At 36.9% G+C, this 23,882-nt stretch overlaps 1 long non-coding RNA gene across 1 annotated transcript in view; it reads left to right on the forward strand.

Moving 5' to 3' along the window:
* Nucleotides 1-20,487, forward strand: part of LOC116664242 — a 546,043-nt gene extending 525,556 nt beyond the window's left edge. The window contains exon 11 of the long non-coding RNA XR_004320658.1: nt 20,095-20,487. This is a non-coding gene — a long non-coding RNA (uncharacterized LOC116664242). The remainder of the gene's footprint in view (nt 1-20,094) is intronic.
* Nucleotides 20,488-23,882: the final 3,395 nt, after the last annotated feature.

The raw sequence follows: 23,882 nt of genomic DNA on the forward strand, positions 1-23,882 counted from the left end.
AATTTTCAATCTTGAATGTGACAGTAGTTCTTTCATGCATTTCTCTATTAGTCTGCCTAGGCTTCCATTACAAAATACCATAGACTGGGTGACTTAAATAACAGAAATTTATTTATTTCCTCACATTTCTGGATACTATGAAGTCCAAGATTAAGGTGAAGACAACCTGGTTTCTAGTGAGAGCTCTCATCCTGGCTTGCAGACTACAGCTTTCTCACTGAGTTCTCAAATGGCAGAGGGAGAGATCTCTGGTGTCCCTTCCTCTTCTTTTAAGGGTACTAATCCTACTAGATTGGGACTTCACCCTTATGACCTCATTTACCTTTAACTGTCTCCTAAAAGCCCTATCTTCAAATACAGTCACATTGAGATTTAGGGCTTCAACATATAAATTCTGGTAGGACACAATTCAATTCATGGCATACTACCCTTGTCTCCTCAGAATTGATGTCTTCACATGCAAAATACATTCATTTCATCCAACAGCCCCCGAACTCTTAAGTCATCGCAACATCAATTCTTGTTCATTAAATCAGGTATGGGTGAAACTTCAAGATATGATTCATCTGAAGGATAAATTCTCCTCTAGCTGGGAATTGGTGAAATCAGGCAAGCTATGTGCTTCTAAAATACAATGGTGGGGAAGGCAGAGGATAGACAGTTCATTTCCAAAAGGGAGAAATCAGAAAGAAAAAAAGGGTGACTGCAAGTTCAAAATCTAGCAAGGCAAAAAAATTAGATCTTAAGGTTCCAGAATAATCCTCTTTGGCTCTGTGTCCGACCTTCCAGACCCACTAGGGTGGTGGTCTCACCTTCTGGACCTACTGGGATGGCATTCCCATCTCTGTGGCCCTGTGGGTGGAGATTGTGCCCCCAAAGCTTTGCCAAGTGGGGCCCCATCCCTGAGGTGCCACAGGATGGCCCTCCTTCCAATCCAAAGGACTTCAGACTTGTTGAAATAGAGGAAGTGGCCCACCCTTTAAAACCAGTGAGGCAGCCCTGATGGTGTATGAATTGCCTTCAGAGTTATTCCCATTTTTTTTTGAAGAATAAGGCATGTTCACAACTGAATTGCTTTATGGTCCATTCCTGTATGATCTAAGTCAAACAGTCTTCTTTCATTCACACTCCCCTCCTACGCATTTAGTTCAAAATGTCAGTGTATATGCTGGTATAATTCCATGTCTATTCCTGGCTTCTGCTGAGAAAACTGATTAAGTCCCCCTGAGTCACAGCTATGATCTCTTTATTAAGTGGTTATACAGCTACATCCTTAGTGTTCTCTTCAGAACAAGCATTCTCTCTATAGGATAGGCTGAGAATTTTCCAAATTTCCAAGTTCTGTTTCCTTTTGGTTAACATTATTTTTTAAAATTTATTTCTCTATTCTCACATTTTATTATTAGTGGTTAGAAGCAACCACGCTGCTCCTTCCAACATTTTCCTTGGAAATCTCCTCAGCTCATTATACAATTTCATTGCTTGTTAAGTTCCACCTTCCACAAAATACTACAACACAATTCAGCCAAGTTCTTTTCCACTTTATAACAGCAGTCACCTTTCCTCCAGTTTCTAATATTGCCCTCATTTCCATCTGAGATCTCACCAGAATGGCCCTTAACATAATTCACATTTCTACCAACATTCCATTCATGATTTTTTATGTATTCTCTAAGAAGACGGAAGCTTTCTCTCCACGTCTCCTTTTTTCCTTTCCAAGCTCTCACCACAATCACCTTTAACATTCATATTTCTAACATTCACCTCAAAACTCTTCCAGATGGGCTCTACCCATCACCCAATTCCAAGGCTACTTCCACATTTTTAGGTATTTGTTAGAGTAGCATCCACTTCTTCCTACTAAAATTTGTATTTGTCTGCTCAGGCTGCTTTAACAAAATACCGTAACTGGTTGCTTAAACAACAGAAATTAGTTTTCTTATAGTTCTGGAGGCTGGGAAGTCTAAGATCAAGGTGCCAGACAATTTAGTTTCTGGTGAGAGCTCTCTTCCTGTCCTGCAGATGCCCACCTTCCCTCTTTGTTCTCATACAATTTTTTTCTCAGTGTGTGGATAAAGAAACAGAGATCTGTCTTTTTCTTATAAAGGCATTAATCCTATTGAATCAGGGCTCTACTCTTATGACCTCATTTAACCTTAATTATCACCAAAAAACTTATCTCCAAATACAGTCACCTTGGACTTCAACATATGAATTTTGGAGGAACATAATTCAGTTCACAGTAATTTCCAGTTAATCTTTGTTAATAACACTTATTTGCCTTTTGTAAATAGCAGCCCTTGGCTTGAAAAAAAAAAAGCACAGGGAAACCACACTTAGACGTTCTGGCTGTTGCTCAAAGGACATTAGCATTCTGATTCAGAATAGGAGTGTGGGTGTCTTTGGGAACATATTTGTCATAAGCCATATTTTTCATACATTATGTTACAGATTCTTGGGGACAACTCTTCTTTGAAACTGAAATCTAGCTTATAGGAACCTCCTGATTGATAGTTAAGCCTAAAGAACAAAGAAAAAAATTATACTCCATGTTCAGAATGAAAAAAATGAAATCAATAACATATTTTTACCACAACCATCCATCTTTCCTGGAAATTTAATATCCTGGCATTATATTTATTTGGATTTTTAACAGTAAATAAGAACCATGTGCTTTATTTATCAGCACAAAATAGGGTATTCCTACCCACACAATAAAATGAGATATTCAGGCAACTATGTAGATGATTTAGAGCCCTAAATATTTTTTTCTAATAAATTTGGGAAACATAGCCTTTCTATTTTACTTTAGAAATACAGACATAATAGACTTCTGGCTAAAATGGCAATTTGAATGGAAGGACTTGACTATCTGCTTTTTACAATTTAAATAATTAAGTAGATGTAAATGTACTTGAGTTAATCCTGGAACTTCTTATGTTTTAATCTCACTGCAGTATTGAATTCAGAGAAACACTATACATAATCTAGAAGTAAAACTTGTAATTTCATCTCCCCAAGTCCACTTAAGGCTAATTTATAGCTCGCAGCATGAGCTTTAAGTCCTCTTGCCTTCCTTCTCTGAGTGTCCTGCTGCCTTAAGTTCTTTCAAATCATCTCACTCAGTAACTCTCACACTGATCTCTTCACCAAAACACTCACCTTCCCTATCTCCTGTGTTATCCATATAAATTTACAGATCCACACTCTCTCTCAGGTATCTGTTATCTACACTCCTGTTATTAGCATTAATTTTGTTCATATATATGATAACATGTGAGTGTTGGAGAGGAGCTGGGAACCCTCTGGTATCAGTGAACTCTTTGGACACAGAGGAACTGAGCCAGTGGGATGAATGGCTCTCAGTCCCCACAGCTGGAAAAGGAAGGCTGCTCACTCTGGGGAAGACTTGAGCAAAGGGATACTTCCTTTGTACCCCCAGAAGTGTCTGAGTTTGCAGGTTTACATGTACTCTGTGCCTTCTGCCACTTGATTATTTTCCAGTGCTCAAGAAACACTACAGTCTGTTTGACAGCTAAGGGAACAACAAAGCCTGAGCACTTTTGAGTGTGCATCTTTGCTTGTGATTTAATAAACCAAACATTTACTAGAAACATTTCTACTATAATATTCTACATTTAAATTAAAATTCTGGTCTTTTTGAATATGACAACTTGCTGAAATCTTCACATTCCAACCAACCTCATTCCTTGAAAATATAAACAGTTCTTGACAATATCTAGGTCATCTAACGACAAAAACACAGAAAAACATCAGAAAATACAAAGTAATAAAAGGGAGATATACGAGATCACCAAAGGAAGAGTCTGCTGCCTTTTATTCCCCAATTATCAAAAGCTAACTCTTGCATTTGCTCTTGCTTGATCCAGACTGTGTTCAGCAACTGTTCGCCTGTCATAAATGTTCTTAACCACATTTTTCAAAATTGATACCACAAAAGCTTCTTATTGCTTTAAAACAATAATTTTTAATTAAAAAAAATATTTTAATCAATCAAGTATGAACGGCACTGACTATTTTTGTCTTAGCATTATGTATAATAAATGACAAATGGCTCATATGGGGTTTTATTGGCATCTGTATAATTAATTCAGTCAGACTTTTAAGAAGGTGGTGTTCCCTTTTTGAAAGCCTCCTGAAAAACGTATAGATTGGTAAAATATTTCACAGCAGTGTTTCAAATGATTGATACACTGCCATCAGTGTGTTCTTCTTGCTCATGTTCTTACAGCACTTACAAACATAGTCTGTCATAAGGAAGTCATCTTTGTAGGAAAAAAAGTAATTCTTCAAGATATTGCTTAATTCTTAGCAAAAAATTAAGAGGACTGGTAGCAATCAGACAAGTGTAGTAGAGCCAGTAGAGCAAGAGCAGCAGAAGCTTGGAACCAGCCAGCTCTAAAATCAGTCCTTCTGAGTCCAAATAGTAACAGAAATTAATAATCATTTAGACAAAAAATAATATTTTTGCAATTATTTTAATGTTTTCATTGAATACTTATGATTCAATATACATAGGTACTGACAGATTGAAATTCAATAGATAGGATATTATTAACCCAGAGACTAAATGCCCTATCCCAGAATTCTCCATGTTGTTAACTTCTGAAGGTTAACCTTCCCCTAACTCTCCCTAAGGAGTACAGATACAGATGCCCTCTCCTCACTTCTTGGACTTTTATGTCTCTGTAGTTGTAGATTTTGTAAGATCTAAAAAAATTTAGCCTCTTTTAGGTTCTCTGAAGGTCAAATTTCTCTTAAGAGGAAAAGTTTCTCTTCACTACTAGGTTATATATATAGATGTACGTATACATGCACATATGTATGTATGCATATATGTATATATGCATATATATGAATTTGTCCAAAAATATTTTAAAAGGCATCGAAAGCATAAAAATGTATCATATTGATTTATGTGTCTAAAGTATCACTGTGTAATATAGGATCTATCCTTATTTTTGTAACCCATTGATTTCTATAGGAGAAATTCTGCAAAAAGATTTTCTTAATTTCTTAAATAATGATCTCAATCTTGCTAATTCTTTTAACTTAAATATTCTAGATTTTGTTTGAGTCACATTAGCTTTAAAAATAATTGAAATGCAGTATTTTTGTTAAAACAAGGTATCTTAATCTTTGCACTTATTGACATTTTGGGCCAGAAAATTCTTTATTGTAGGGGGAAGTCCTGTGCATTGCAGGATATTTAGCAACATCCCTGTCCTCTACCCTCTTAGCTGTGACAACCCAAAATGTCTCCATTTGTAACAAATGTCCCCTGAGCAGTAAAGTTATCCTCAGTTGAGAATCACTGCCTTAAGATATTTTATTATTTGTCACTACTAATATATATATATATATATGACATTATTAATAATAATGTCCACATCTGGTGGAAATTATGGATATGAATACGTAAAAGACTCTATATCCCAACAGAAATTGACATAATACATTTGTTCTGATTCAGTAGACATTTTCTAATTTTAGTGAATCTTGTAAAAATAAATGCAAACTTGAAGCTCTTTTTTGCTTTTGGATTAAAATTGCAAGGACATTTACATTCCTCTTCCTGTGTATATGCCCTCCTCTCTGTTTCGTATGGTAAGGCAGTAGATGATTTGATTATTCTCTCTACACAGTTCACTGATGACATCTGCTGCTTTGCCCTCAGCACCTCACAGAAATTTCAAGGCAAATTAACGACTAGGTGGCTTCACCTGTTAAAAAAACTTTTCTGGATAGTGAGCCTGTTTCAACATACAGCCTTATGCCCTAACAGAAAAGCCAAAGTAATGTCATTAGGCAGGGTGAAATTTAGAAAATGTGGTCTATTTATTTTTTAAATTTCTATGTCTTCTAGATAAGCATTTCTTTTTTTACTTCTATGTAACTGCATCATCCCTTTGCAGTGCCATACTCCAGTTAGTCCTGCCTGCTGTGAGTATTGTATTTTTCTTCCTCATTAAACTTTTGTAAAATATTGTTTTAGCAACTTTCCAAGCCAATTAGGCTTTACATAAAGAAGGAGGTACATCCATTATTTAAGAAGCAGCTACCTGCTTGTGGGCCTCATTTGGCTCTGGCTCCCGTTGGCTTGCCTACAAATCTAGGCACATGTACTGATAGCTCCTGCAGTGTGTACTCACACGCCACCAGCTCTGACTCCTGACACCTACCTCCACTGCAGTGTGTGTGCCTATGAAAGCCCCTGCAGCCACAGGACTGCATACTGACAGCCAAGGCCTTCACAGCTGCTCTCAGGCCAGGATCTGGCCCCACCTCATGTCACTAGCCTGCACTGCTGCCTACACTCACAGCTAGCTCCTACAGTTATGCACCTGCATGCTCCCAGCCTCAACACCTGTCACGCACCTCTACTGCTGCGCATGTGCCCATAGCCAGCTCCTGCAGCTGTGCAGCTGTATACCACCAGTCCCAAATTCTATCATCAGCCTCCACGGCCATATAATGCCTGTTGTAAGCCTCTGATGCCACACGAGTGCAGGTTAAAACCCTGGCCCTTGCAGCTGCTCAGGTGCCCAGAGCTGTCTTGACTCCTGCCAGTGGCCTGTACCCCTTCTCGTGCCGGCAGCTAACTCCTGTAGCAGCACACTGTTCACTGCTGGTCCCAACTCCGATCACGGGCACACACCATTGAGAACATGCTGCTGGCTAGCCCCTGCAGTCACAGTGCAGATGTGTTACAGATTCAACATATTCCTGTCAAAATACCAATGCCATGTTTCACAGAAATAGAAAAAATATTCCTATTCCTAAAATTCATATGGTACCCCTAAAGACCCCAAATAGCCAAATCTTAAGAACAAATCTCTCAGAATCATACTTCCTGATTTCAAACTGTATTACAACGCTATTACAATCAAAACAGTATGGTATTGGCATAAAAACAGACACATAGACCAGTGGAAAAGAACTGAGAGCCTAGAAATGAACCCCCACATATAAGATCAACTAATTTTGACAAATGGAGCCAAGAATACTTATTGGGGAAAGGATAGTTTCTTCAATAAATGGTTTTGGTTAAACTCAGTATTTACATGTAAAAAATGAAATTGGACCTCTATCTTATTATACTGCTCAAAAGTTAACTCTGAATGTATTAAGGACTTAAATCTAAGACCCCAAACCATGAAACTCCTAGAAGAAAACATAGAAAGCTCCTTGACATTAGTCTTGGCAATGATTTTTGGATATAACACCAAAAGCATAAGCAATATAAGCAAAAATAAACAAGTTGGACTATATCAAACTAAGAAGCTTCTACACAGCTAAAGAAACAATCAACAAAATTAAAGGCAGCCTAGAGAATGAGAGAAAATATTTGCAATTCACACATGATAATGGATTAATATCTATATAAAGAACTTACATAACTCAATAGCAAAAAACAATCTAGTTAAAAAATGGGCAAAGAATAGGAACAGACTTTTTGCAAAGACACACTGATGGCCAACAGACACATGAGAAGATGCTCAACATCACTAATCATCAGGGAAATGCACATCACAATCAAATGAGATGTCACATCACTCCTGTTAGAATGGCTATTATTAAAAAAATAAGAGATAACAAGTGTTGGTGAGGATGTGGAAAAAAGGGAATCCTTTGTACACTGATACTGGGAATGTAAAATAGTACAGTCAATATGGAAAACAGCATGGAGGTTCCTCAGCAAATTAAAAATAGAGGCATCATATGATCCAGCAATCCCATTTCTAGGTATATATCCAAAGGGAAGAAAATGAAATCACAAACTCAAAGAGACATCTCTACCCCATATTCATTGTCGCATTATTTGCAATAGCTAAGAGATGGAAACAACCTAAATTTCCATCAACAAATAAGTGGATAATAAAAATATGACACACACACACACACACTCATATAGTGAAATACATTCAGGCATTAAAAAAAGAAATCCTGCCATTTGCACCATAATGGAGTTGAGGGCATTATGCTAGATGAAGTAAGTTAGAAAGACAGATATTGTAAGATCTCATTTATGTGTGAAATCTAAAATAGCTGAACTTAAAGAAACAGAATGTTTGCCAGGGCTGAGGGAAATGAGATTTTGGTCAAAGGGTACAAACTTCCATTTATAAAATGAGTAAGTTTTGGAGATCTAACGTTCAGCATAGTGACCATAATTAAGTAGTTAAGTGGTTAAGTGGTTAAAAGAGTAAATCTTCAATGTTCTCCCCACAACAATAATAACAAAAAGTGGTAATTATGTGACATTATGGATGCATTAACTAACTATTCTTTTTGGTAATAATTTTGTAATATATATATGTATCAAATCATCAAGCTGTGCACCTTAAACTTACACAATGTTATGTCAATTATATCTCAGTAAAATTGGAAAATAAAAGAAGTAGCTACATTCAAAAATGCATTTATAAAATCTAAATTTAAAAATCTGTAATATTTGCTAGGAAAATGACTATTTTTGTTGCAATATAATTTCAAATATTTTTCAAATTGTATTGATACACCATGTAAAAATGTTTAAATAGAGTAACTCAATGAAGAAAATAAAAATCATGTATAAATCAGTTCAGAGACAATGATTGCTAACTCCAAAAGCTAAGCCCCAGACTTGTTATAAAACACACATACACATTCAATATATACATATACATTCAACACTTAAAAATCATGTATATAGAGTGTACTACTGAGTCAAAGAAATAATGTATGTTTTACTCTGTCTGTAATCTTATTTTTTCTCTTTAGGAGAGATATTTATTAGAAGGACTTCATGCTCCCCTTGGAAATAATATGCAAAACTCTACTTATACTACAGAATTTTCTGATCATTTGAAAATACAATATTCCTTTATGATGTTTGGGAAGGAGTCCCAAAACTATATCCAATCGTCACTCACAAATGCTGAAGGAAACAAAGCAAGTGGTGTGCTTCCAAAGAAGTGACTAGTGAACCTTCTTCGGTGTCCAGGTGTATGTATGCCTCTCTAGCCCTAAGCCTGTGATTACATCTGTGAAAACTGGGAAAATTACATTAAAAAAATAAATCAAAATTGTGCCAGTTACACGATACACAGTCACTTGATTACTTATTATTCTGATTTGTTTTGATTGGGTTGATAATTACAAATTGCAATATATGTACAGATTGGCTGGATTAGTATTTGTAACACCTCTGAAAAATCTATCTAAAAATCAGTGGTTGCTAGAATTGTTAATCAGGAGTTCTTTGGACAAAAGCTTTTCTTTTTCTGTCACCATCAGAATGACTTATGAGTTTCTGCATAGTTTAGGCTCAAGGAGAAGGTATGTGTCTCATCCATGAGACTGAGTTATGGCAGGAACCATTTAGAAAACCAATGCAGTCACAGACATAGGAACTGCTGAAGTGATCTATCTGTGTGCAGGTCTTTTTTTTTTTTTTTTTTTTTTTTTAATCTCCAATGACTTTTCTCCTGTGGTACCAGTTTCTCTTCATACCATTATGTGATTTCATGCTCAATTTCTTTTTCTGCTATACAAGCTGATAAATTTTGCTTTTTTTTTTAAAAAAAGTGCATTTTTCATCTGCTTTCAGTTTTATTGTGGTTTAAGTTACTAATCACTGATTTACCAAACATTTAGTATTATTGCTGTTATATATTAAAATTATTTACTAAATATGTTGCAGTTAAAATCTGTTAAAATTGCATTTTGGGGGGAGTATTCTACCCTGATATTTAGTTCAGTTCTAACAGTTTTGATGGGAGTCCATTGTTTATGCACAAGAACTATTCACTAAGGCCATTAAAATGCAGTCAGAAAACTGCTAATTTCAGTAAAATTTATGACAATGTGGTGCCTTGAAATGGTTGATAAACCTCAAAAAGAACTATTTCCTACTCAATAGACAGCTATAGTATATACTTACAAAATTTTCAAACACCAGTTCATACTTAACCAAAATTGTAGGAGATATATATATATATATATATATAATATATATATATATATATTATATATATATATATATAAAATATTTACATTTAATGGAAGGAACCACAACATAAGTTGTTGCTTGATACTAAAGTAACCACTGACATTTATAGTCACTGTAACCAGGAAACAGTTGTTTACAGTTATTGCTAGTAGGACAGAATTATTTTATGCCACTACTGATCTTCAGGTTTTTTCTTGTAAATATATTCAACTATAAAAAGAATGCTTATACACATTTTGGAAAAATTTAAAAATAAAAATGAGAGTAAAGATAAAGTGTTACACACACACACACACACAACCTGCCCCCCCGAAACCCACACATAAATCAATGTTAGTAGTTTGAAAGGCTTCGCTGTTTCTGTTTTATATAATGAAAGTCCCATCACTTTATTCTGTGTGAGGCAGCATAGGATAAATGTTAGGTCCACGGATTCTGTAATCAGATTGCCTAGGTTTGAATCACAGTTTTGTGATATTTGGCTGGTTACTGGTTACTTAACCTTTGATTCTCAGATTCCACATGTATAAGGTGGGAATAATAATAGTACCTAATTCATAGGGTTGTGTAAGAGAAAAAAGTATTACAGAATAAGATTAAAGAACAGAGAAAAAAGAAATGGAAAATGCAGAAAGATTATGTGATGCAATAGATATGATCAAAAAAGGAGCAGCACACATGAAATTGGGGCCAAAGTAGTATACTGGTTAGGACATTTATAAAACCAATAAAATATAAAGAGAAAGTTTCAAGAGACTCCATAAACCTCACATGAACATATAACTGCAAAATCAAGTAACTGAAAATTAAGATTCAATACACAGACTAATATCAGATTCATGTAAAGTTCATAGAACCTCTTGAAACTATTTTTTATTGGCATGCCTGATATATTTCATGGAAGTCCTGATACTGTATGTGAAAACTGTAGAGGCCCTGAGCAGTGTTTAATTCTTCATTGCTTTGAAAGGACTGAACTTCTTCTGGCAGAAGGAGGAATTACATGCAGATTACCTTGCATGAGCTCCTAAGAATGTCAAAATCTCTGCTCAGAGTTTTAGCCTACAAGGTCTGTTTTCTGCTTGTTTTATTTTTCAGCATTTAAAAAAATTTCATTAGAGGCTTAAGATTTGGCAAATACTTAGAGGAAAAATTAATGGAGAATTTCTATGATTCTCTCTCTAGGATTATGGCCTCTCACATCCCTGCCTTTGGCATTTCTGAACTCTAGTCTTTGCTTCCACAGTCCAGTGGAACTCTCCCAAGCACCTAGCCACCTACACACTTGCCCTTTATTCACAGCACAGGAAATCTGCAGATACCTGGAGGACGTATGCACCACACCTCAATGTCCTTCCCTTCTCTGTTTCCTCTTGGTCATGCAAATCCTAAAGCTTGTTGTTTTTAATCCACGTTTTAGATTTGTATTCATTGGGATATAAGCTTCTCTACTGAGACCAAAGAACTAGTGATTTTAAACTCTGGAGTACATTCTGGATCTCTGTACTGGCACCAAAAGGTGATAGGCTGTTAAAACTGCTCAGCCCCTTTAATCCAATATCCTCTTCACTGTAGCCTTTGAGTACAACATTTAAAACAGGTATTCTCAGTACACAGAACAAGAAATTTAACAGATCATCTGATCAAGAAAATTTCTTCGCTAACAAGGCAGAGGAACCCTGATACTCTTCCTAGTGGGATTTCATAATTGCTAGAGACCAGTGAGGGCTGTGCATTTCCCATTATTCTCCGTTCTTTATGGTAGTTTAATTTTATTCTCTTTGTTCTCCTGGATCATTGTTCATATATACCATGAGCAGGTAACTAACTTCTAATCTAGCCCATAAATCATCAAACCACAAGGAGTCATAGGCAGACTGGATGAGAAGGATTAAACATTATCCAGAGATCTTGTATTTTGACCTGGATGCCAAAAGGATAGGGCTTTGTGGCTGTTTCCTTTGAGGGGGGATGACATATGTGTATGAATGTTGTGTACGAATGTTGGGGAGAGAAAGTGTGAACTGCAAGAGACACTGTTTATTGTTTACATAATAAATAGCCTTCCATACTAATCAAACTCCAACTTGTTGTAAGCACCAGAAACCTCTAAAAAATTTCTCAACCTTCCTTGCAGACAGAAATAGCCCCTGATTCAGTTCCATCAAATGATATGTAAGCAGAAGTCACTGAGTAGAGCTTCTAGGAAAGGACCCTACGAGAGGGGAAGAATCAGCTAGTATATAGGTCCTTTGCGCTATTCTTTTGCTTCTCCTCTTTCTTCCTGCTTCAGATACTGATGTGAGTACTAGAGCTACAGCATCTCTCTTCACTATCTTCGCATTATGAAGGTAAAGCCAAGATGATCTCAGTCCTGGGCCCTGACAGCCATGACCAGTTGATATAAATGTCAGCACCTGCCTCCTTTCTGACTTTTTATAACATGGAAAAATAAAGCTCTGAGCTGTTTAAAGCACTATACAATGATCTCTTTTCCTTATATGCAAACTGCAGTTTCTATCGGCATTATCATTAGTAGAAAGCACTATACAATAGTCTCTTTTCCTCAAAGCACCCTTAAATCTACATTTTGTGGAAGTGAATGTCTACAAAACATATCGACTTGTTTCACTTGCACTCTTAGCTATTAAGAAAAATTCTTGAAACCTTAAACAGGTTATAACTTGTACTTCTGGGACTAGACACATAGTCTAGTATTTTTCTAAGATATGTCTTCAGTTGCTTGAATAAAAAAGGATTTAGAATAAGAGAGGTTAACAAACCAAAGACAGGAAATTAAAGTTATACATTTCTTTGCAACCTGTGTTCTAAATAGATGAACATCCATTCGATGCTAAGCCATTAACACCAAGATATGGCACAGCTTTGTTTGCTAATATTTGACTCTAATGCTGTTTATATGCCCACAAGAAACCGTCCATTGTACAGTTGTTAAAACTTGTTCAGCCTTATACTTAAATCCCTAGGCATTTGTGTCTTAGTCTCAGATGAGTTTTCATTATTTTCCCTCTAGGGTTCAATTTTGTGCACTCATCAAATAATTATTCTAATGTCTATGATAAATCCAGATTCTTGTGGATGAAAAGGGGGTAGGGGAAATACAGAGGAGAGGAAGAAGACTGGAATGGGTAGGAGAAAAAAAAAAAAAGAAAATGGAGAGGAAAGGTAGCAGAGTGGTACTATGTTTTCTGTATTTGCTTTTTACCAGGTTCTAGCATAATGTCACTGTATTTATAGAGTCATTTCATCTTCTCAACATTATACAATAGGTACCATTATAATCACTTTAAAATGAGAAAATCAAGATTCAATGATTTATGAGATTTTCCCCAAGTTCAGACAAGCAGTAACAGAGAAGGGGCTCACTCCACCGTGCTTGTCTCAAAAACCAGTGCCCCTTAGTTTTCCTTGACATTTCGGTATTACCTAACGCCCAAATGTGGCCGAGGGTGATGGAAGGCAATGATTTTCTTCTCCCACAGCTCTTCAGTTCATTCTACTGCTGACTTTCTAGGATTTAATGCACTACTGCCTGGTAATCTCTATCTCTGTCTGAAGTTTTACTGAATTATTTTTTTCCCTAAAGAATATTGAAATGAATAAAAAAAATTATTCCAAGACATGTCTTACTTGAAATGGGCCTAAAAGCTTCTACATTCAGTTTCTTCACTACTGAAGGATGCATTAACTCTCTAACTAGTCTGTGAATAATTTGTATTTCTGAAATGGGTGTATCAGGTCACAAATTTTTGCATAAAGTACAGCCCTTTAGGGAATCTGATGGTCCTTCAAAGTGTGTACTCCATAGTCAAAAGGGATTCTTGAATTTTTTCCAATGAAGGTAACTCAGTTTTTTATCATGCTTGGCCATGCGTAAATCACACACTTAATTATAGCTAGTTGCTTGACATTCTGCCCAATGCTACCACTCACAGCTTACAGTTGGATTGGCAATACAAACAGACATATGTCCAAAAATCTAACACAGTGTTTTAAGGCTTCATGTTGCTCTATTATCACTACCATCACTATTGCTCTACAGCTGTAGTGCCATTCACTGCTACCTTCCCCTGTCTATTGGCAAATGATTATGTGCCTCCAGACTGTATGATATCCTGACATTACTGCCAGGGCAGCAATGGCTTCCACAGTTGCACCTGCAAACTAAGCTACATCTATAAGAGCAGATACAGTACAGAGTAAAGTAAGAAGTCTCTCTATGTTGCTTTCTGCCTGAAAGCCAAGCAACTAAATAGATGATCATTGGATAAATGGTAACTCTACAGTTCTGACAGCTGTCACTGCCAGATTAAGTGGGAAAAACCTATTCTGCTCCCCAATTCCAGGCCTTGGCATTAAGTGATTCCTTCAAAATAGCTTTTTGATCAGGAATAATGTGATATTAAGAATAACATTAGCAGATATTATTACCTCTGCTTGACACCAACTATGGAAGGACTTTATATCACCAATATGCTGGCCAGAACTATCTTCTGCAGTGGATTTTACACAAGGCCCAATGCTTCAAAATTAAGAATTTGCTGAAATTCTACCACCAATACATCGAACTAAACAATATCTGAACACACACACACACGCAATTTGGAATATAGTTGGAAAAAAGCTGGTATCCTCTTTTTCACACTCAGAAGAGTTGACTGTAAAAATCTAGCTGCACCTTCCATATGCAGCATAGGTTGTTTTTTCCACAAAAATTTACTGCTTTGAGACTCATGGCCACTTCACATACATGCGGTCTAAAAATCCCTGCAATCAAAGGTACCCATGAGTGATCAAATTCTTGACATGATCACCAATTACAGGCAAAGCCAAAACTTTCCTAATCAGATGAGATAGTGTTGGACATAGTACATGATCTATTGCTCAGAGAGGCACCTGTTCGTGGTGGTTTCACAGAATGCTGAGCAAGCCATATGTCCATCAAAGCAGCCTGCCTGATACTGTAACCTGAACATACCAAAATTGCCCAAGTGCTTTTTAAAAGGTACTGGAAGAGTCTGAAAATCTATGATATGCTCTCTCTCTCTCTCGCTCTATTTTCCTAGACTGATTCAGCAACAACCTAAGTATGCCAAAAGAATCAAGACCTTAGCATACGTGTCACCAAGGGTAAACATTGTAGAATTGCTAACAAAGTAAGCAATGCAGGCTTCACTTTCCTTTACTAGAAGTACTGTGGCCAGAATGAGGAAGATGCAGACCTGTTGTGGAAGCCCAAATTTTGGGCCGCAATCCTTCATCGCTCCTCGTGTCTGTATCTTTGCTTGTGACTCTGCAAATCCTAACTCAAGGTATACTTCTCTGCCTCTTGATTTTGAGCTTGGCTGTGAAACTGTGTAACTTGTATTGATGATGGGATGTTAGCGAACATGACTCAAGCAAAAGATCAAAATGTGCTTGTGTGGTTGAGTTGCCATTGTATGTTCTGGCCACCCCTGAGAAGAAATGGCTTCTGCAAGCCCAGTGGTCTTAGAGGAATTTAGAGAGATACAGAATAGACCAAACCGAATGTATAGCTGGGAACTAACCCTAATCAAGTCTTGCTGGTAACAATATAGACACCTCAGAGACTTACAGACACATGAATACGAGTTATTTTAAACCACTGAGTTTGGGGGTGATATAATATGCAGCTTTTCTATGGCAATAGCAGACCATTACAGAAGTTGGTACTGGAAAATGAAGTGCCATTGCAACAAAAAACTAAAATATGATTTTGATCAAGTCTGTAGGCTGCAAGAAAAATGTGATTAATGGCCAGAAAACAGTGAGAAAACTATTATAAGACACTAGAAGAACTTGACCTGTGGTATATACTAAAGTAAATATAATATATTATCACCTGCAACTAGAAGATTATGTGCCTGATAAACATACAGAGGTACAAAAAATGATAAAATCTGACAAGAAACATCCAGTTTTAGAAGTAGTAGAGACAATACAGAATTGCAGGGTTGCTAAATAAAATTATTTTTCACCAAATTAAAGTTGCAGCTAATAGGACACAACCTGAAGGAAAAGGCCCAGTTCACAGGTAATCATTAAAAATCACCTCAGGATAAAGATCCAATGAAGGGTGTTATCATCAAACCTTTTGTTAAAACTTCTAAAAGAATCAACGTCTCTTGTAGATCATGCCTCTAAAATGACTAACATGCCATTCAGCAAGAGAAAAGTGATGCCAGAATGAATAAAGTAGTATTTTTACCAAAACATGATACATCTAAAATACACATAATTGAATCTAGAGGTAGAGGCTTGTAGAAAGAAACATGGACACAGATTTTGGCAGAGTGGACCTTAAAAATACATAGAAAACCTGGTAACCTTGTAAAATATAGTTGTGTTAGCAAAAAGCACCACCACCATAGACTAGAAGAGATTAAGAGTTCTTGAGATGTTAAATACTTCTTGGTCACCAAATTTCTGCAAGTAATTAAACAGACTGCCAAAAAGGACATGTTCTCCAATCCTCTCTTCATAATTGGCCAAGGAGATGATAAAAAAGAAATGAACTCCCAAAAGTCAGGGCTAAGAACAATGGTCTCTGGACCTATTCCCAGGACTTAAGTCAAGGAATTTTTTCTATCCCTGGTTAATGTCAAGTGGGATTTCAGAACTGTTACAGACCAGTGACTACTAAATACTTCCCATCCTTCCCCTCTGAAATGGAAAAGTTGTTATAGTTATCCTGTCACTTCTACCATTGTAAGATGGATAATTTGACTTTTTAGTTCATAGCTCTTCAGATCAAGAGACACTGCAACTAGACCTATCCAGATCAAGAGATCCTGGACTTTGTACCTGATTTCCTGATTGGGTAAAACTTTTCTGTGAGAAGAAAAGAAGAAAGAATCAGACACGTGCAGGAAGACATGATCTTAACTCTAACTGCACAGCTAAAAATTAAATCATAGCCTAGTGATTAAGGGTATATTGAGTAGCTAAGCCAGAATTCTAAATACTAACTCTTGGTTGTACTTTATATTTAAATAGTAATAATAATATGTGCCTAATCTTACTGTAATTGTAAAGATCTGACATACCATAATGACTCAGTATATTGTGGTCCATGTTATTCTCAACTGAATTACCAGTTTTAATTCATTTTATATCTATTTTGGCATATTAAAAGATACATTTTCATTGAAGCAATAGTCATTATGACACACAAAGGCTGTGAAAGCTGATGAAATATTCCAACTATAATTTTGTTCTTGCATATAATTCCACCATTAACATAGACATTTAGGCTGTTAGAATGTCCTATTTTTAATGACATAATGATCTACTTGTGTAGCTATGCTAATGATATATGCTAATTTTAACTATAAATTCTGGTTATTAAACTTTTGTATTACTAATTATAATAATATTATTAATTGCTAAGAAAAGGTATATTTAATGCAATAATTTTGGGCCATATTTTCCTCTTTGAAATGTTTCTTGAAAATACCTATTTGTTAAGAATTTCCATTTGCTAAGCAGATATGGCAGTTAGTTTTTCAATATTCACTTTAATTTTCTGTTTTTTAATTTTGGGAATAATCATTCAACCATTCTTTTGTACAACAGAATGCTGTAACAGCACGTGTAGTGTCCTATTAATCACTCTACTATAATTATGACAGACCTATTTAGTGAACATTGTACCATTTCTTCTTGAAATGTAACAAGCTTTAAAAGGAACCTGGTCTTTACTTTTGCCACACACACATTCAAGTTTCAAGGAGTCAAGTCTATGTCATAAACCCTTATATGTAATAAGAAGTTATTACTTTCAGAGGTAAATTAAAAATTTATATCTGTTACTCAAAGAAGCAAAAATGAGTTTTAATAGGTTAATATTACTAAGCAATTATGATAAACACAAGAACCTTGCACTGGACAGTCTCCTTAAAATCCATGTTCAGAGGTTTAAAAGTGATATGATTTTGTAACCCCTATTGTCAAGTGTTCCTACCCACACTGTATTTCCAGAAAAATGAAAGCATTAATTCAAAAAGATGTACCCCAATGTTCATAGCAGCACTATTTACAATAGCCAAGATATGGAAACAACCCAAGTGCATATCAACAGATGACTGGTTTAAGAAGATGTATGTATATATACATATACACACACACACAACACACACATACAGAATGGAGTATTACTCCACATAAAAATGAAATACTGCCATTTGCAGCAACATGGATGGACCTAGACATTATCATACTAAGTGGAATAAGTCAGACAGAGAACGACAATTATTATATAATATCACTTGTATGTGGAATCTAAAAAATAATACAAATGAATCTATATACAAAACAGAAACAGACTCACAGACATAGAAAATAAAGTTAAGAGTTACCAAAGGCAGGAGGGGGGAATAAATTAGTAGTATGGGATTAGCAGATATGAACTACTATACAAAAAATAGATAATCAACAAGGATTTACTGTATAGTACAGGGAATTCAGTATCTTGTAATAACTTATAATGGAAAATCTGAAAAAATAATGATTAAATCACTTTGCTGTACACGTGAAATACAATATTGTAAATCAACCACACTTCAGTCAAAAAAAAAAAATATTGTGACCAACTGGGCTGTTTCCAAATCCTCTCTTGCAGCTTTATGCATAAGGAGACTTGCACTGAATGGTAAAGGCTAATATCGAATAAGTATGCCTAGCTGGCTAGTCCCCTGAGGAGAGTGGTCATGCTTTACCTTAGCTGTTTTACTTACCTGTAATTCTCTTCTAGAGCAAGAAATCCTTTCCTCTAGAACAACTCTTGCCCTTGGCCCAACAGCTATTTCTCAGCCTGAGGTACCTATGGAAATCATCTCCCATCTTCCTCCAATTTAATGCTGAAAAGTAGAGTATCTTCTGAGACTGTATCGCTTAAATAATAGTTATTTACTGCTTAATTTCATCACCGACTATGTCCTATATATAACTGACAGGATAAGTCATAGACACATACACTTTTTAAGCATATTCCATAGAGTTTATAGTACATCTACACTTTTGGTATGTTTTCTTTTCTCTTATGTAAGGCCACTGGAATTTATTTGTAACTTTATTTAAAAGAGAGCTGTTCATGTTTTGATATGTTAATATAGTTAACTATCAGTTATTTTCCTTCTTTCCTTAGACCTATTACTGCCGAATGAAGTATTTCTATTACTAGTACAAGTGTAGCATATGGAACATATACATCATTTCACTCTCCTCTTTAAACTTGTGACAAAGCTTTATTCAAGGATGGGAAAATGAGATGAAAAATCCTTAGTTTAACAACTGTCAAGTCTTAAGCAATTAGTCAGCTGTAAATAGTATAATGCATGGCATCTTGTGTTAGTGGAAAAGTGAGCTACTTTGGAAATCTAACTTCACACAAATTTTTCAGCATGTTGTTTCAGCCTGTTCAAACTGGATTTTAAAGAAACCATTTGGTTCATTTGACCCTCGGAGACTACTAAGTAGACAGCCAGCATGAGGTTTCGATAACATATGGGTTAATTAATAAAGTCAAACCAGTCAGGGGAAGTGTTGGATTTAAAGGCATTTAGTAAGATTAGACTTTCAAACATTATTTGGTGCATTAATTCAAATATGCAAACTGGCACAGCCCAGAGGCCCACACATGAAAAAAATGAGGGCAAATAGGGGTAAAATTAAATTTTTGTAAGGTGTTAAAATAAAAATACACCCACAATCTGAAATTGAGAACTGGCATTAGAGTTCTTCAGCCTATTAAAACTCATGGCTATTAGTATATGAGGCCAATAAGATAGGTATAATGGTAATTTTGCAAGCAGGTGTCTATTTAAAAGCAGAAATGATCATTTTTTCAGGTATTAAATTTGAATATTCTACACTGTCTACTCAGGTAATTGATGCCAATACCAGAGCATCTATATTTTTAATGTATCAAAAATAGTACATTCTATTCTATGAATTATGATGAAAGATTTTAAAACTGGTTTGGTATTTCAGACTTCCCATGCTAATACCTATGTGTTTACTTCTGCTGCCTGCAATAGTCCATTGATAATTCAGATTCAGGCCAGTGTGGGAACCATGAAAAGAAAAAGTGGTGGAGAAGAGAGAAGATGGCGGAGTAGAAGAATGCTCGTAGCTCACCCTCTCCCACAAATGCACCAAGACTCACATCCACAGACCCACTCAGCCAACCAGAGCACCTGTGGAACTCCGACAGAACATCGCCCTCTTCAAAAGATAAAGATGCCAAAAATCTGGTAGGAGAAAAGGAAAAAAGAAAGAACAAAAGGCAAAGCAGAGCGGGACAGGTCCCCGGGGGAGGGAACGGCAAAGGAGGACTGGCGCTTGTTCGCTGGGTCTCCCCTCTCCAACTGAGAGGCCAGCGGGACAGAGGGGGAGCCTCTGAGGCTCGGATCTGTACGGAGCAGACCTTGACCAACAGAACTAAGTTAAACGGGCACAGAGGGTCCCGCCGACACCCAGCCTGAGACGTGGGCCGGCAGCTGCAGGCAGGGCCAGGCTGCCCAAGCCGGGTGGAGGACAAGGACGGCTGCACTGAGGCAGCCCCGGGGAACTGCAAGGGCCTGCGCGCTGTGGCTGTGGGTGTACAGGGCAGAACAACCTGGGCCCTCCATAAAACAACACAGTTGATGTGCCCTGGGGGGAAGGGTGCATACCCCCATCTCTGAAAACCCGCAGAAAGTTTTCAGGGGAAGAGAGGCGGAGCTCAGGCACAGCCGCCATATCCTCTGATGCTTAGCATCCACGCGGGGGTGGGGCGGGGGCAAAACCTGCATCCCCACCGAAGGGCTTAGCAGCCTCAAAGGCCAGAATGAGACTTGTCTACAGCCCGAGGCAGATAGGATCCTTCAATCCTGGTCCCGCAGAGAACTTGCTCCACAAAGACAAACAAGGAGCTGAAATTTGGCCCGGAGCAGGGACAAGGCTGTCCCTCGGTCTTCCCCGAGCCCACCTGTGAAGCGCCGATCAGGGCGGAGCGCTGCCACACAGAGCAGCGGAGCTACCAGCATGGCGCAGGGAGAGAGATAGCGGCCCCCCGCCTTTTGGCCAGGAATGCAGCCCCTGACAGCAGTGCTGGGAGGGGGCGCAACCCGCCCTCCTACCTGGCCAGTCTGCAACATCTGATTGTGGCATCGGAAGGGGCAGTGACCCGCCCGCCCACAGCAGAGGAGAGCTGCACCTGACCCAGTGTTGGGAGGAGGCGCGATTGGCTTGCCAACAGGTACTGAGAGCAGCACAGAAGAGGGTGCCAACGGAGGGCCTCTGGAAACAGCAAGCTGAGCTTCCAAAACAGGACGAAGACAGAAAGACTTCACATTAAAAGCACACAGACTCCAGGAGAACACCGACACTCCCCCCCTTTTTTTTTAAATCTGTTTTTACCTGTTCTATTTTCTATTACCCTCTTAATTTTTACTTCTTAATTCATTTCTATTTCCCTTGGGTTTTGATGTCCTGTTATTGATTAGACACAGGTTTCAAATACATCTTTTCATCTTCCCCCCCCCTTTTTTTTTAAAGGTTTTAAAAGGAAGTCTCAACCCGATTGATATTCTGGTTCAACTCGCTCTTTTATTATTCATTATACACTGTTTTCAAACCTTCTTTCTCCCTTCTTTTAAAATTCTTTCTCTCTCTCTCTCTTATTTTTTCTTTTTTTCCTAAGTCTTATTCCTAAATAGGCATTAGATAGATAAACTCCTTAAGGACCAAAATAGATAACTGATACTCCATAAACCACAGTGCCAGAGAGGTATGAGCAAGATGAAGAAGCAGAGAAACCTTTCCCAATTAAAAGAACAAGAGAAATCCCCTGAAAGAAAGATCAATGAAACAGATATCGATAGCCTACTAGATCAAGATTTCAAAAAAGGAGTGATCAAAGTGCTGAAGGAATTAAAAGAGAGTGTTTAGAGATATAAAATATGTCAAAAATGAAATTGAAGCTATAAAGAGCCAAGTAGAATGGGTAAACTCATTGACAGAGATGAGGAATGAGCTAATAGCTGTGCAAAGCCAACTAGATAATGCAGAGGAACAAATTAGTGACCTAAAAGACAGGACAATAGAAAGCACCCATTCAGAAGAGCTACAAGATAAACAAATAAAAAATAATGAAAATAGCATAAGGGACCTATGGGATAATACAAAGTGTCCCAATCTTCGCATAATAGGGGTCCCAGAAGGGGAAGAAAGATCAAAGGGGATTGAAAAGGTTTTTGAAGAAATCATGACTGAAAACTTCCCAAACTTAAAGAAGGAATCAGATATCCAAGTACAGGAAGCTCAGAGGGTCCCAAACAGGAAGAACCCAAATAGACCCACATCAAGACATATCATAATCAAGATGGCCAGAGTCAAGGATAAAGAAATGATTCTAAAGGCAGCAAGAGAAAAGCAAAGAGTAAGTTACAAGGGAACCCCCATAAGGCTCTCAGCTGATTTCTCTACACAAACACTACAGGCCAGAAGGGAGTGGCAAGATATATTCTAAGTCCTGAATGAAAAAAAGATGCAGCCTAGGATACTTTACCCAGCAAGGCTATCCTTTAGGATAGAAGGAGAAATAAAGAATTTCACAGACAAGAAAAAGCTGCAGGAGTTTAGCAACACTAAACCCATGCTAAAAGAAATATTGAAAGGTCTGTTCTAAACAGAAAAACAGCAGGATGCTACAGAAATGAGAAACTCACAACTGGAAAGGTGATAACTCATGAATTACAAATAAACACCAAATTATAAAAGAAGACATACAAATCACTGAGAGTGGGAGAGGGAGGCAGGGAAATATAGAATATATTTCTTTCTTTCTTTTTTAAATTTTTTTAATGGTAGGATGGGTTTGAGACCATGTTACTATCAGTTTAATAAAAACAGTTATAGTAATGGGCTAATAGATTTATGAAAAAGGGCAACCACAAGCCAAAAACTTACAAGGGAGTCACAAAAATTAAATAAAATCCATGATAATACAAAGGAAAATTACCAAACCACAAAAGGAAGAAGAAAGAAACAAAGAGGATATACCAATTCAACTGCAAAGATAAGTTCAAAATGGCAATAAACACACATCTATCATTAATTACTGTAAATGTTAATGGACTAAATGCTCCAGTCAAAAGACACAGAGTGGCAGACTGGATAATAAAGCAAGAACCTTTAATATGCTGCATACAAGAGACCCACTTTTGGGAGAAGGACACATATAGATTGAGAATGAAAGGATGGAAAAGGATATTCCATGCAAATGGAAAAGCCAAAAAAGCAGGTGTTGCAGTACTGATTTCAGACAAAATAGACTTTAAAACAAAGGCCATAAAGAAAGATAAAGAAGGACATTTTATAATGATTAAAGGAGTGATACAAGATGAGGATATTACACTCGTTAATATATATGCACCCAATATAGGAGCACCTAAGTACATAGAACAATTACTAACAGAGACAAAGGGGGATATTGATGGGAATACAGTCATAGTTGGAGATTTTAAACTGCATTAACATCACTAGACAGATCTTCCAGACAGAAAATAAACAAGGCAACAGAGAAATTAAACAATACAATAGAAAAACTAGATTTGGTGGCTATTTTCAGAGCATTACACTCCCCAAAAATAGGATATACATTCTTTTCAAGTGCACATGGAACATTTTCCAGGATCGATCATGTACTTGGGCACAAAAGAAACCTCAACAATTTTAAGAAGATAGAAATTATCTCAAGCATCTTTACTGACCACAATGCCATGAAACTGGAAATCAACAACAGAGAAACAAAGGAGAAGAAAAGGAAAGCATGGAGATTAAA

This window comes from Camelus ferus, chromosome 6 (assembly GCF_009834535.1).
Source record: "Camelus ferus isolate YT-003-E chromosome 6, BCGSAC_Cfer_1.0, whole genome shotgun sequence".
NCBI classification, from domain to species: Eukaryota; Metazoa; Chordata; class Mammalia; order Artiodactyla; family Camelidae; genus Camelus; species Camelus ferus.